The sequence below is a fragment of the Mustela lutreola genome, chromosome 5 (genome assembly GCF_030435805.1).
Source record: "Mustela lutreola isolate mMusLut2 chromosome 5, mMusLut2.pri, whole genome shotgun sequence".
Taxonomy (NCBI): Eukaryota; Metazoa; Chordata; class Mammalia; order Carnivora; family Mustelidae; genus Mustela; species Mustela lutreola.
In genome coordinates this window covers 112,896,635-112,910,624 of record NC_081294.1, presented here as the reverse complement: position 1 = coordinate 112,910,624, position 13,990 = coordinate 112,896,635, and the positions used below count along the sequence as shown (strand labels likewise).

Below are 13,990 nucleotides of genomic sequence, written 5' to 3'. Positions count from 1 at the left end.
CTAATGTAAATTGGTACTGGCACTTTGCAAACTATTTAACAGTATCTACCAAGCTTACCATACGAACACCTTATGATCCTGCAATTCTAACTGTAGGTATGGAATTAATATAATTGTATATACTGATCAAAAGACATTATAAGAAAATTCATAGTAGTACTCTTTCTAAAACAGAACTGGAAACAACCTAAATGTCATCTCTATCAACAGAAAAAAAATAAACTATGGTACAGTCACAATTTAACAGTATAAGCAATGAGATGAGTGAAATACTGCTATATCCAACAACGTGGATAAATCTCACAAATGTAAAAAGTTTATAAACACAAAAGAATATATGCTATATTACTCAATTTATATAAACTCTAATTTACATAATCAAAAACTGAAAAATAATCTATGGTATAAAAAGGATCATGTTTATTTTTGGGAGAGGTGGCATGGGTATTATTACACTGGCATAGTAAAAGGACTTCTAGGATGCTAATAATATTCTGTTCTCAAATTTAAAGGGGTGCCTGGGTGGCTCAGTCTGTTAAGTGACCAACTCTTGGTTTCAGTTCAGGTCATGATGTCAGGGTCATCGAACCCCGTAACTGGCTTCTCACCAATCAGTCAGCTCAGGAATCTGCTTGAGATTCTTTCTCTCCCCTTGCCCCTCCCCTCACACACCCTCATTTTCTAAAATAAATCTTTAAAAAAAATTAAATAAAGATGGATTACACAGGGATTATGGTAATGGTAATAATGCACTAATAGTATTATCACACACAGTACCAAACATATACAATACCAATTAATATAGTAACTATTAATACATCAGTACTACTTGTTAAAATTCACTGGGATAAAGACTTATGATGCTAAACTTTATATATGTTATACTTCAATATGTTATCTTTAATTGCATACTTAAAAAAAGTAATTCAAACACAGAAAAACTCTTCTTACTAAAACTTTCATTTTATCATTAAAAGGGAACATGCTTAATTGTATTTTGATACACACGCACAGACAATATTACGCAAAGTTATATCCACATTAGACACCTCATAATGGTATATTGCCAACTGTTGCCCTCCCCCTCATCCATTACATCATCATAGACTCAATAACCCTTAACCCCCATTACTGCCAAATGTTTGCAGAGGCCAAGACTGTGCTATGTTATGTTCCACTCCACAGCCTAAGACTCTATGATCATTGCTAGCACCTGCATCAATGGATGACTGACCCAGGACCTAGTTCTGTCTCATTTGTTCTGCCTTCCTGTGACTAACAACTCATGACCACTGAGGTAAGAGATTTGTTGGAAATTCATGCTTCTGCCTCTTTGGTGTGTGTATTTTTATACATCTCAGGTTTTTATCACCATTTTTTACTTTTTCTATTATGTTAAACTTTTTAATCGTATACATCATTTTTAAGCTTTTCAATAATAAAAAAATCAGAATACTTTAGTCTCTCTTCATATAAAAAGTCTTTTCATCCCCAATTACCACAGGCATTATTCTAAAACTCATACAGTTTTAAGTTCCTTAAAGCAATTAAACTAAATACAGATATGATCTCAAAAACAACGGCATATGATTTTATCCAAAAATTTTCTGTCATGTTCCTATCATATCTCTGTAATTCATAAGCTGGATAAGCTTTCTGCTGGGAAATTTCCTCTTATATCTAAACTTAATAAGCAACACTAAAATATGTATTTATTCTTGCTTTATTGTTATCTCATCCTGGCCACATGTTATTTTGTGTGGGGGGGAAAAAACAAACAAACCATGAAAACTCCAGTATTAGCATTGCTGCCTATACATAAAGTTAACAAGCAATTCACTTACATACTTGATTCATTTACTATTTCAATATTTATATAGGTTTTTTATTTCTGTGACAATTCACATCAATGTCACCTGCCTCCATACGGTAGGTGTCAAATATTCACTTTCTTTTCTAAGAACCACATACAAACCTTATATAGAAGTGCTTTAAGAACCATGAGAAACTACCCACTCCAGGAAACAAACTGAGGGTTTTAGAAGGGAGAGAGGTGGGGGGATGAGTGAGCCTGGTGATGGGTATTAAGGAGGGCCCGGATTGCATGAAGCACTAGGTGTTATACGCAAACAATGAAATATTGAACACTACATCAAAAACAAATTATGTATGGTGACTAACATTATAAAAAAATAATAAATGAAAAGATAATAAAAAATTAAAATAATTGAGATTGATCTAAGATGGCAACTGTGGAACCGGAAACCACCCGTACTCCTAATCCCCCGCCTACAGAAGAGAAAACAGAATCTAATCAGGAGGTTGCTAACCCAGAACACTATATTAAACATCCTTTACAGAACAGATGGGCACTCTGGTTTTTTAAAAATGATAAAAGCGAAACTTGGCAAGCAAACCTTCTGCTGATCTCTAAGTTTGATACTGTTGAAGACTTTTGGGCTCTATACAACCACATCCAGTTGTCTAGTAATTTAATGCCTGGCTGTGACTACTCACTTTTTAAGGATGGTATTGAGTCTATGGGGGAAGATGAGAAAAACAAACGAGGAGGATGATGGCTAATTACATTGAACAAGCAGCAGAGATGAAATGACCTGGATTGCTTTTGGCTAGAGACACTGCTGTACCTTTTTGGAGAATCTTTTGATGACTACAGTGATGATGTATGTGGAGCTGTTGTTAATGTTAATAAGACTATATGGACTACTGAATGTGAAAACAGAGAGGCTGTTACACATATAAGGAGGGTATACAAGGAAAGGTTAGAACTTCCTCCAAAGATAGTAACTGGTTATCAGTCCCATGCAGACACAGCTACTAAGAGCGGCTCCACCACTAAAAATAGGTTTGTAGTTTAAGAAGACACCTTCTGAGTATTCTCATAGGAGACTGCGTCAAGCAATCGAGATTTGGGAGCTGAACCAAAGCCTCTTCAAAAGCAGAGTGGACTGCAATTAAATCTGATTTACATCTAAATGTTGCTAAGATATAAGAGAAGTCTCATTTGCCTTTGTCTTGTACTTCTGTGTTCATATATATGTATTTTTTTTTTAATTTTGGCTAGAGTGTCCACTATCCCAATCAAAGAATTACAGTACACATCATCCCCAGAATCCATAAGTGTGTTTCTGGCCCACTCTGTAATAGCTTAGTAGAATTACCATTACAAACACATTTTACCTATCCACAATATTCAAAAAAGAACTTGCATTTCTATATCTTACAGGAAAAAAAATTTGTTTATGTTCCATTGTATGCAGTAGCATATTTTGCTGGTTTGAAAGAGTATGATGCATACAGCTTTCTAGCAATTTTCTTTGTTTCTTTTTACAGCATTGTCTTTGCTGTACTCTTGCTGATGGCTGCTAGATTTTAATTTATTTTTTCCCTACTTGATTAACATTAGTGATTCTGATTTCAGTTTTTCATTTGTTTTGCTTTTGTTTTTTCCTCATGTAACACTGGTGAAGGATCCAGGAATATGACACAAAGGTGGAATTCACATTAATTTTGTGCATTCTTTGGTAATTTTTTTGTTTTTTTTTATAACTACAAAGCTTTGCTACAAATTTATGCATTTCATTCAAATCAGTGATCTATGTTTGTGTGATTTCCTAAACATAATTGTGGATTATAAAAATGTAACATCATAATTACACTCTTAATTAGAATTAGTATGTCTGTTTTTGTATCTTTATGCTGTATTTTAACACTTTGTATTACTTAGGTTATCTTGCTTTGGTTAAAAAATGGCTCAAGTAGAACAGCGGTCCCATTCATATTAAGACAGTGTACAAAACTGTAAATAAAATGTGTGCAGTGAATTGTCTTTTAGACAACTAGATTTGTCCTTTTATTTCTCCATCTCTATAGAAGGAATTTGTACCTCTTATTGCCAGGCAGTCTCTATTGTGTCTTCTTGTAGTGTCATCCATGTGAACAGCATAAGTTTGGAGCACTAGTTTTGATTATTATGTTTATTAAAATTTTTAATAAATTGAATAGGTAGCACCATATGTATGGGAAAAAAATTAAAATAATTTAAAAAATTTTAAAAAAAGAAGTTCTTTACAAAAGCTGTTTTCATAACTATGAAATACCAATATCACAGGAATTAGAAAAGTAGAAAAGCTACCACATTTTACAAAAGGAAAACTGAACCAAGAGGAAATTAAATAAGTTTTCCAATATGGTGATTCACTAAAACCATTAAAAACAGAAGATAAGGTTTTCTGAACTCTAATCTATGGGTTCTTCCTCCATGTACTACTTCCCCTATAAGCACTAGGCAGATAGAAGACAAGCTACTTAAATTATGGTTTCTCAACATGTTTCAAAAACAATGTTTACTAAACGTGTAATTAAGTTTAGGGAAAGCAGAGTTAAATGAAAATGGTTTTTTTTAATCACAATAAAAACAGGAATCTTGTACCATGTGCATTCTGGATTTCTAAGAACATGGATCCAAATTATTTAACTATCGAAAAAGTCACAGAACACTAATTCTTACTATTGAACAATGCAGTGCACAATTTAGGAAACACAATGAAACACTTAATTGGACACTGGTTAGTTAGTAATTCCCTCTTGTTCTAACTGCTTTCTTCTAATAATAAAATCTCTACCTTAATTTTGTAAGGTTTTGATTAAATAATTATTAATATTTTAAAATAAAGCATAACTTACTTTTGAATACACTGAAGTAAAAAACAAGAATACCAAGCTAAATGACTGCTTAAAAACAAACCTAAACATTTACTATTAGGAATAAAAATATTCTCATCTAAATTACTTCTCTTTACTATTCTGAAAAAGCTGCACTTCGCTATGCCTTCTCCTCCTTTGCTCCCATTCTCTTGAAGAATGTAGCCTCAAAATTCCCATAAACCAAACTTATTTTAAACTCCTTAAAACTTAACTTAAAACTTCTTTAAGCCACTTGCAATATTTTGTCAGGTATATAAGGAATTTAGAAGTTACTACTCTCTCTCAACAAGTAAAAAGCTGAACAAACTGAAAAGTCAACAATTCCTCTCGAATCCATCACAGAAATGAGGTCATAGGGCAAACCACTGCCCCCAAAATTGAGAGAAAAACAGGTGATTAATGAGAATCCTAACTTACCTGAGCAGAAACATCCCTGTGGAAACAGCACCACAGTAGGAAAACCTAAACGGCAATTAACGAATTACTGAATGTTTGGTGTGAACAACTCTGAGAGTTAAAAACTCCATGGGGGACCCAGTAAGGGAGGGGAGGAAGCAACACCTTTGTGAGTTATACTTTCAAGACCTCCATCAGGTCCTCACAGTAAGAATCTGAGAAAAGTCATCTCGTGCTTCTGGAAGGGAGGGAAATGAACTACTCTGAAATACTCCAGAGCAATCTATTCTTAACTAGGCCGGCACCCAAAAGAAATTAATTTATCAATGCCTAACCTACGGGGGGTCTTATCAAGAGTCCAAACTACCTAAAGGAAGGAAAATACCCAACTCAAGCCAACTCTGGTCTACCACGTAGAAAATGGGAAATATTCTAGCCCTCTATAGCCATCCTCTCCCACCTAAAGGGATAAAAAATAAACTGATAAACACTGACTTCACAGTCCAGGGGCACAGGATCAACAAAGAACTAAAACCTAATCACAGGACTATAGAACACTTCCTTCCCCCCAACACTTTAGCACTACACTGTTAAAGGCCTATCTACCACAGTTACCTTTATCCAGTACATCATGTCTACCTTCCAACAAAAAATTACAAGACACGCTAAAAGGCAAAAACACAACTTGAAAAGACAGAGTAAGCATAAGACAATGTGGTAGGAATGATGGAATTATGAGACCAGAAATCTTTTCTTTTTAACCTGTTATTAATATGCTAAAAGTTTTAATGGAAATTTTAGATAAGAACAAAAGGACAATGTAAACAAAAAAATGTAAATTCTATGAAATAATCAAAAAGAAATGTTAGAAATTAAAAAACACTGTAACAGAAATGAAGATTGCCTTTGATGGACTCTTAATAAACTGGAAATGATAGAAAACAATTAATGAACTTGATATAATAATAGAAACTTCCATAATTGAAAAGCAAAAAAGAAAAATTGTTGAAAACAAATGGAAAAGAACATCTAAGAACTGTGGGACAACTAAAAAAGATATAATAATGTAATGGAAATACCAAATGAGAAGAAAAAGAGAAAGGAAGAAAAGCAGTATTTAAGCAATAAAGACCACAAATTTCCCCCAATCAACGTCAGATATCCTGGATACTCAGAAATATCAAGCAAGACAAACGCCAAAAGAACTATATACCTAAGCATATCATATCATGTTCAAACCTCACAAATAAACATTTAAAAAAGAAATTTTTTTGGAAAGAAAAAATTTTGTAAGAAGCCAGAGGAGAAAAAACACCTTACTAATAGAGGTGCAAAGATAAGAATTAAATCCAACCTATCCCAGGAAACCATGCAAGAAAGAAGAGAGTGGAATGAAATATTTGAAGTGTTGAGAAAAACCACCAACCTAGCATTCTATACCCTGTGAAACTATCCTTCAAAACGATAGGGGAATTGGTTGAAAGTATATGCACTTTCCATGAAAAGTTAAAAGACGTTCTTTGGAGGAAAAACTATTGATACAGTTAAAAAAATCAAACAGCCATACAGAAAGAACATTTGAGAATGATTAACTGAAGGTAAAATAAAGTTTTATATGTCTAAATCTCAACCAACCTAAACATATAAGGTTTTTCAAAATAGTAACAGCAACAATATATTTGATTACATATCCTTACCTGTATGTCATATATCTATATATCTATATAGACATAAGTGAAATGAATGGCAGCAATGATACAAGGGACAAGAAAGAAGAATTGGGAATATTTTTATTATAAAGTACTTCCATCATCTGTGAAGCAGTATAGTATTTGAAAATGGACTTGGATTAGTTGTAAATGTACATTTGCAAACTCTAAGGGAAAAAAGTCAAAAAAGGAAAATGTTAAGTATAATTGATACTCTAATCAAAGAAAAAAATGGAAGCATAAAATGCTCAAAACCACAAAAGGCCAAGTGTGTTAGACAAAAACAGGAACAAGGAACAAGGGCAACAAATGGAACACAGTAAAAAATAAGGTGGCTATTCGTCCAACTATATCAATAGTCACGTTAAAGGTCAAAGTTCTAATGCACTAATTAAAAGACAGAGATTGCCAAAGTGGATCAAATAGCAAGACCCAACTGAATGTTGTCTACGAGAAATCAAATTTAAATAGAAAGATATAGAAATATTATAAGATATAGAAATATTACAATATAGAAATATTACAACAACAACAAAGAGTAAAGAGATGTAGAAAGATACACCAGGCAAATACTATTTAAAAAATAATTTCTAGGGGCACCTGCATGGCTCAGTCGGTTATGTGTCTGCTTTCAGTTCAGGTCATGATCTCTGGGTCCTAGGATAAAGCCCTGAATCAGGCTCCCTGCTCAGCAGGGAGTCACCTTCTCCCCTCTCTTCTGCCCTTCCCTGCCCTGCTTGTGTTCCTGCTTGCTCTTCCTCTCAAATAAGTAAAATCTTTTAAAAAAACAAATAAAATAAAATATGCCTTAAGAAGCTGAAGTAACTATAGTAATTTCCAAGAGAACAGCTTCAGAGCACAGTTATCAGGGTTAAAGAGAACATTACATGATGATACATGAGTGAGTACTCCAGGAAGACAGGACAATCCTTAGTGTGTATGTGCCTAACAAGAGAGTATCAAAATATGTGAAGCAAAAACTGATAGAACTGCAAAGTGAAATACATGAACTCACAATTATAAGTAGAAACTACAACAATCCTCTATTAGAAATGAACAGATGCAGGAGGCAGAAAATCAGAAAGGAAATAGTTAGGGGTGTCATGTCCATGGCACAGCTGGTTAAGCAACCGACTCTTGGTTTCAGCTCAGGTCATGATTTTAGGTTCAGGGGATCAAGCTCCATGATGGCCTCCTCGGGGCTCCACACTCAGCATGGGAATCTGCCTGAGTTTCTCCCTCCCCTCCCTGTACCACCCCACCCCAGCTTATGCTTTCTCTCTCTTTCTCAAACAAATAATAAAAGTAAAATCTTAAAAAGAAAAAAGAAAGGACATAGTTAAATTCAGCACTTTTAATCAACTGGAAATAATTGATATCTATGAACTATTTCATCCAACAACAGCAGTTAACATTCTATTCAAGCTCACACAGTACATTTATCAAGATAAACCACATTATGGGCCATAAAAAAAAAAAAAAAAGGTAACAAACTTAAAGTAGATACTAATATCTGGTCTCAGACAACCATGGAATGAAAATAGAAATCAGTAACAAATGTAGTTTGAAAATTTCAAAATGCTTGGAGATTAACAATACATTTCTAAATGATATATGTATCAAAGAAGAAATCTCAAGAGAAATTTTCAAATATTTTTAACTAAATAAAAATGAAAATATAAATTACAAATGTATGGGATGCAGCAAAAACCATCCTTAAAGAGAAATTTATGGCACTGAATGCACAAATTAGAAAAGATCTAAAATCAATACCCTAAGGGTCAACCTTCAGAAACTAGAAAAGAAGAGCAAGTTAAACCCAAAGAAATCACAAGAAAAGCAATAAAAATTAGACCAAATTAAGTATTTTGAAATTGAAAACAATAAATCAATAGAGAAAAATCAATGAAACCAACAGCTAATTCTTTGAAAACATCAAAAACTTGATAAGCTTCTAGATGGGCTAAGATAAAAAAGAAAGATGACACAAATTACCAATATCAGAAAATAAAAAGGGGGCATCAAAACAGATCCTATAGACATTAAAAGGACTACAAAGTAACACTGTGAACAAATCTATGCCCACCAATTAAAAACCTAGATGAAACAAAAACCAATTATTTGAAAAACGCAACTGGCTCAAACTCATACAAGAAGAAACAGATGTTCTGAAGAGAATGCACTTTCTGAAGAAATCAATAATTAATAATCTTCCATAACAAAGAGCACTAGGCCCAGGTGGGTTCATTGGTGAATTCTACCAAATTTTTAATGAAGAAATTATACCAATTCTCCACAATCTCTTCCAAAAAGCAAAAGTAGAGGGAATAATTCCTAACCGATTCTATGAGACCAAAACCAGACAAAGAATTACAAGAAAACTGCAGACCAGGAACTCATGAACACAGACGCAAAATTCCTCATCAACATATTAGCAAATCAAGTCCAACAATGTACAAAAATATGTACACATCATCACTAAGTAATATTTATCCCAGATATGCACAAGTAGTTCAACGTCTGAAAACCAAATAATGTAATTTATCACATCAACAAGTCAAAGAGGAAAATCACATGATCCATACAGATGTCCAAAAAAATCTGACAAAATCAAACACTTTAATGATACGATAAAACCTCTCAAAAATCTAAAAACAGTGGGGAGCTTCCTTAACTTGACAGATAATATCTTAAAACTTTAAACAATTTTCTAAAACCTACAAGTGATATCACAAATGGTGAGAAACTTAAACTTTTCCCTCTCAGACTAGGAATAAGGCAAGGATATCTTCTCTCATCATGCCCTTTCATCACACTGTAAAGTCTTAACACATTAGACAAGAGGAAATAAGAGGTACAGAATTAGGAAAGAAGAAATAAAACTGTCAGCATTCAGAGATGACATGATTTTCTGTAGAGAAAATCAAAAAGAACTGGGGAAAAAAAACAAACTCCTGTAATAAGAGATTATACAGCACCGTTGCAAGATACAAGGTTAATACACAAAAGCCAGTAACTTTCCTATTACTGACTATGAACACTTGGAATTTGAGTATTAAAACACACCACCACCCAAAGAAATGAGAGACCCAGTTATAAAGCAAAAAAATATGTACAAGATATATATGAGGAAAAACCTACAAAACCCTGATCAACAAAATCAAAGACCTAAATATATGGAGAGACTATCTCCATGTCCATGGACAGGAAGACTCAATATTGTCAAGATGCCCTATATTCCCAACTTGATCTACAATCTAGGCAACTGAAATCACAACTCCAGCAAATTACTTTGTAAAAACTAAGAAGTTAATTCTAAAGTTTATGTGGAGAGGCCAAAGACCCAGAATAGCCAACTGAGTATTAAAGATGAAGAAGGTTGGAGGACTGATATTACTTGACTTCAAGATTCATGGTAAAGCCACAGTAATAAAGACAGAGTGCTACTGGTGAAAAAACAGATGAACAAATCAACTGAACAGGGCAGAGAGCCCAGTAACAGACCCATATAAATACAGTGAACAGGTCTTGGACAAAGAAGTAAAGGCAATACACAGAGGAAAGACAGTCTTTCAACAAACAACAGTCTTTGGAACAACTGGATATCCAAATAAAAACAAAGAAAAGAAAATCCTACAAATAGACCTCAAATCTTTAACAAAAATTATTCAAATTAGATCTCAGATGCAAATGTAAAAAGCCAAACTATAGAACTCCTAGAAGATAATGCAAGGAAAAAACCTAGATTGACCTTGGGTATAGTGATGACTGTTTAGCTACAACACCAAAGACGTAATTCAGAAATGAAGTAATACTTAAGCTAGATTCCATTAAAATTTGGAATTTCTGCTCTGTGAAAGACAATGTCAAGAAAATGAGAATACTAGACAAAAACTGAGAAAGTATTTGCAAAAGACAAATGGAACCAAAGTACTGACAACTATTAGAATGGCCAAAATCCAAAATGCTGACACCAAACACTGGAGAGAACACAGAACAGCACAGACCTCCACTCATTGCTGATGGCAAAGCAAAATGGTACAGCACTTTGGAAGACACTTTGGAAGTTCCTTAATAACTAAATACACTCTTACCATTTAATCTAGCCAACTGTACTCCTTGATATTTCCCCAAATGAACTGATAACTATGACCACATAAAATTCTGCAAAAGATGCTTACAGCAGCTTTATTCATTCTAAAATCTGGGCATAACAAAGACCCCTTTTAGTATGTGAATGGATAAATAAAATGAGGTATATCCAGACAATAGAATAATATCCAACATTAGAAATATATGAGCTATCAAACAATGAGAAGACAGCAGAACCTTAACTACCTATTACAAAGTGTAAGAAGCCAAACTGAAAGACTGTATGATTCCAACTCTATGACATTCTGGAAAAAGCAAAACTATGGAGACAGTAAAAAGACTGCCAGGATTTGGGGCATGGGGTGGGGTGGGGAGGAAAAGATGAAAAGGCAGAGCACAGAGGATTTTTAGGGCAGTAGAACTATTCTGTGTGATACTACAGGGGTAGATACATGTCATTTTACATTTGCTAAAACCCTTCAAGTGCACAGCACCAAGAGTGATCTCTAATGTAAACCACAAACTTTGGATGATAATGACAGGTCAATTTAGGTTCGTTGGTTGTAACAAATGTACCACTCTGATGCAGGATGTTGACAGTGTACGTTTGTGGACACAAGGATATGAAAATTATCTTTACTTTCTATTCAATGTTGCCCTAAACTTTAAACTTCTCTGAAACATAAATTGATTAGTTAAAAAAATGAGTTAGAGTAACTCCTTTAAAGGCACCTGGGTGGCTCAGTGGGTTAAGCCGCTGCCTTCGGCTAAGGTCATGATCTCAGGGTCCTGGAATCACATCCCGCATCGGGCTCTCTGCTCAGCAGGGAGCCTGCTTCCCTCTCTCTCTCTCTCTCTCTCTGCCTGCCTCTCTACTTGTGACCTCTGTCTGTCAAATAAATAAATAAAATCTTTAAAAAAAAAAAAAAGAGTAACTCCTTTAAGCTTATCCATAATCATTCACCATTTTACTCAAATGACACTTCTATTAAATATTCATCACCTTTAACTAATAAAATCCAATGCCCTTTCTGATATGCATCCCTCTGGCTCTTGCTACTTTGAAATGGTCATTGTAAAACACATGAAATAAAAGGGTGCTAGGAAGAATTAACTTCCTGGCTCTCAAGAGATCACAAAAGGCAAGGTGACTTCTCTACAGTCTCCAAGTCAAAATTCAATTTAGTTCTGTTTCAAGAGTTAACTAGATTCAAGTTGTCGATCCATTCTAACAGAATTCACAGATGACTAATACAGGAACCACAACAATTTTTCTATTAATAACAAAAATAACTGCATGTATGTCTCCCCAGCTTACTCACCTACAGAAAGCCTGTTAAGTGGGAAGCCAAACTGTTATCACACGATTGTATAATGAAGACTGCAAACTAAGAAATTTCAAAGTAATAATAAATAAGAAAAAACTCACCATTTTACAATACCATTGCCACAGAATAAACTGATTGATTTGATTCAGGTAAAAATCATCAACAAATACTAAAAACAATGAGTATTCATTACTTATTAATTACCTTTAAAAAAAAAAGATTTTATTTATTTGACAGACAGAGAGCGCACACAAGCAAGGAAAGCAGCAGGCAGAGGGAGAGGGAGTCTGACACAGGGCTGGATCCCAGGACTCCGGGATCATGACCTGAGCAAAGGCAGATGCTTAACCAACTGAGCCACCCAGGCACCCCAATAACTTTTTTTTTAACGGCAAAATCTGGTGGGATCCATCTTAAACAAGGTCACACTTCTATACATCAGAGGACAACTGACATACTGTGCCCCTGGATATGATGTATGAAGAACTCATGACCTATGGAGTATTTCTCCTAAGAACAGTTAACCTGAATCTAATTATGAGGCAACAAATACAAACTGAAAGACATTCTGTAAAGCAACTTTCCTGGACTCTTCAAAAATGTCAATGTTATTTAAAAAAAAAAAAAAAAAAAAGGTGGATGAACAGTTTTAGATTAAAGGACACTACAGAGTGTCCTTTAATAATACAATTAATTAAAATAAAATAAGCAGATATAAAGGAAATAAGATAACTGTGGATACCTAAGTATCCACAGTATTAATGTTAAATTCCTTATATTTGGCTATGAAGGCTACTGTCGTTATTCTTAGAAAACATGATGAAGTATTTGAGAGTGAAGGGCTATGATCTCTGCAAGTAACTCACAAATAATTGAGTGGAAATATAGATGTATAAAATCAAAGGGATAAATACAATGTGGCAAAATGTAAAGGTAAATAATGTATGGTTATTTGGTACACTATTCTTTTTTTTTTTTTTTAAGATTTTATTTATTTATTTGACAGACAGAAATCACAAGTAGGCAGAGAGGCAGATAGAGAGAGAGGGGGAAGCAGGCTCCCCACTGAGCAGAAAGCCCGATGCGGGCCTCGATCCCAGGACCCTGAGATCATGACCTGAGCTGAAGGCAGAGGCTTTAAACCACTGAGCAACCCAGGCGCCCGGTACACTATTCTTATAACCTTTTGCAGATATGAAATTTTTCAACATAAAAACTTATAGAAGAGATTGCTCATTGAGCATAAAATCTGGACAAAAAGATAATTAAAGGAATGTGTTGGCTGGCTTAGTGGTAGCATGGACCTCTTAATTTCAGAATACAGATAATTCATATATTTAATGTAAGTATTTACATCATAAAAAAAAAAAAAAAAACCTTCACCAGAAATAAACAGTTTCATCCTTGGTCTTAAAAAAAGTCCACTTTTGAACACAGATGATTACTGACAAGCTTACTCTTAATATGGCTCCATTTTCTATGAACCCATTATCATTATGTCATTTGTTAAGATAGCAACAGCACCAATCACATTATAGTCAGATCTTCATAACCAGAAACATCTTTTATTCATCCTGTGTTAATCTGAGATACGGTGGTTTAATTCTCTGAAAAAAAATTTATTTCCAAGTCTGTTTGATGAAATGATTGCAATCACTGTTTTAAGGAAAAAACCTTCATTTTTATCATGATACACTACTTTGGGTAATATCATGACACACTACTTTGGGTAATGTC

General features: G+C 34.1%; 1 protein-coding gene and 1 pseudogene across 1 annotated transcript in view; one reads left to right on the top strand and one right to left on the bottom strand.

Moving 5' to 3' along the window:
• Positions 1-13,990, bottom strand: part of RASA1 (RAS p21 protein activator 1) — a 123,436-nt gene that overhangs the window by 87,636 nt on the left and 21,810 nt on the right. The gene's annotated exons all lie outside the window — the stretch shown is intronic.
• LOC131832436 (eukaryotic translation initiation factor 4E-like) lies at positions 2,244-3,423 on the top strand (annotated as a pseudogene).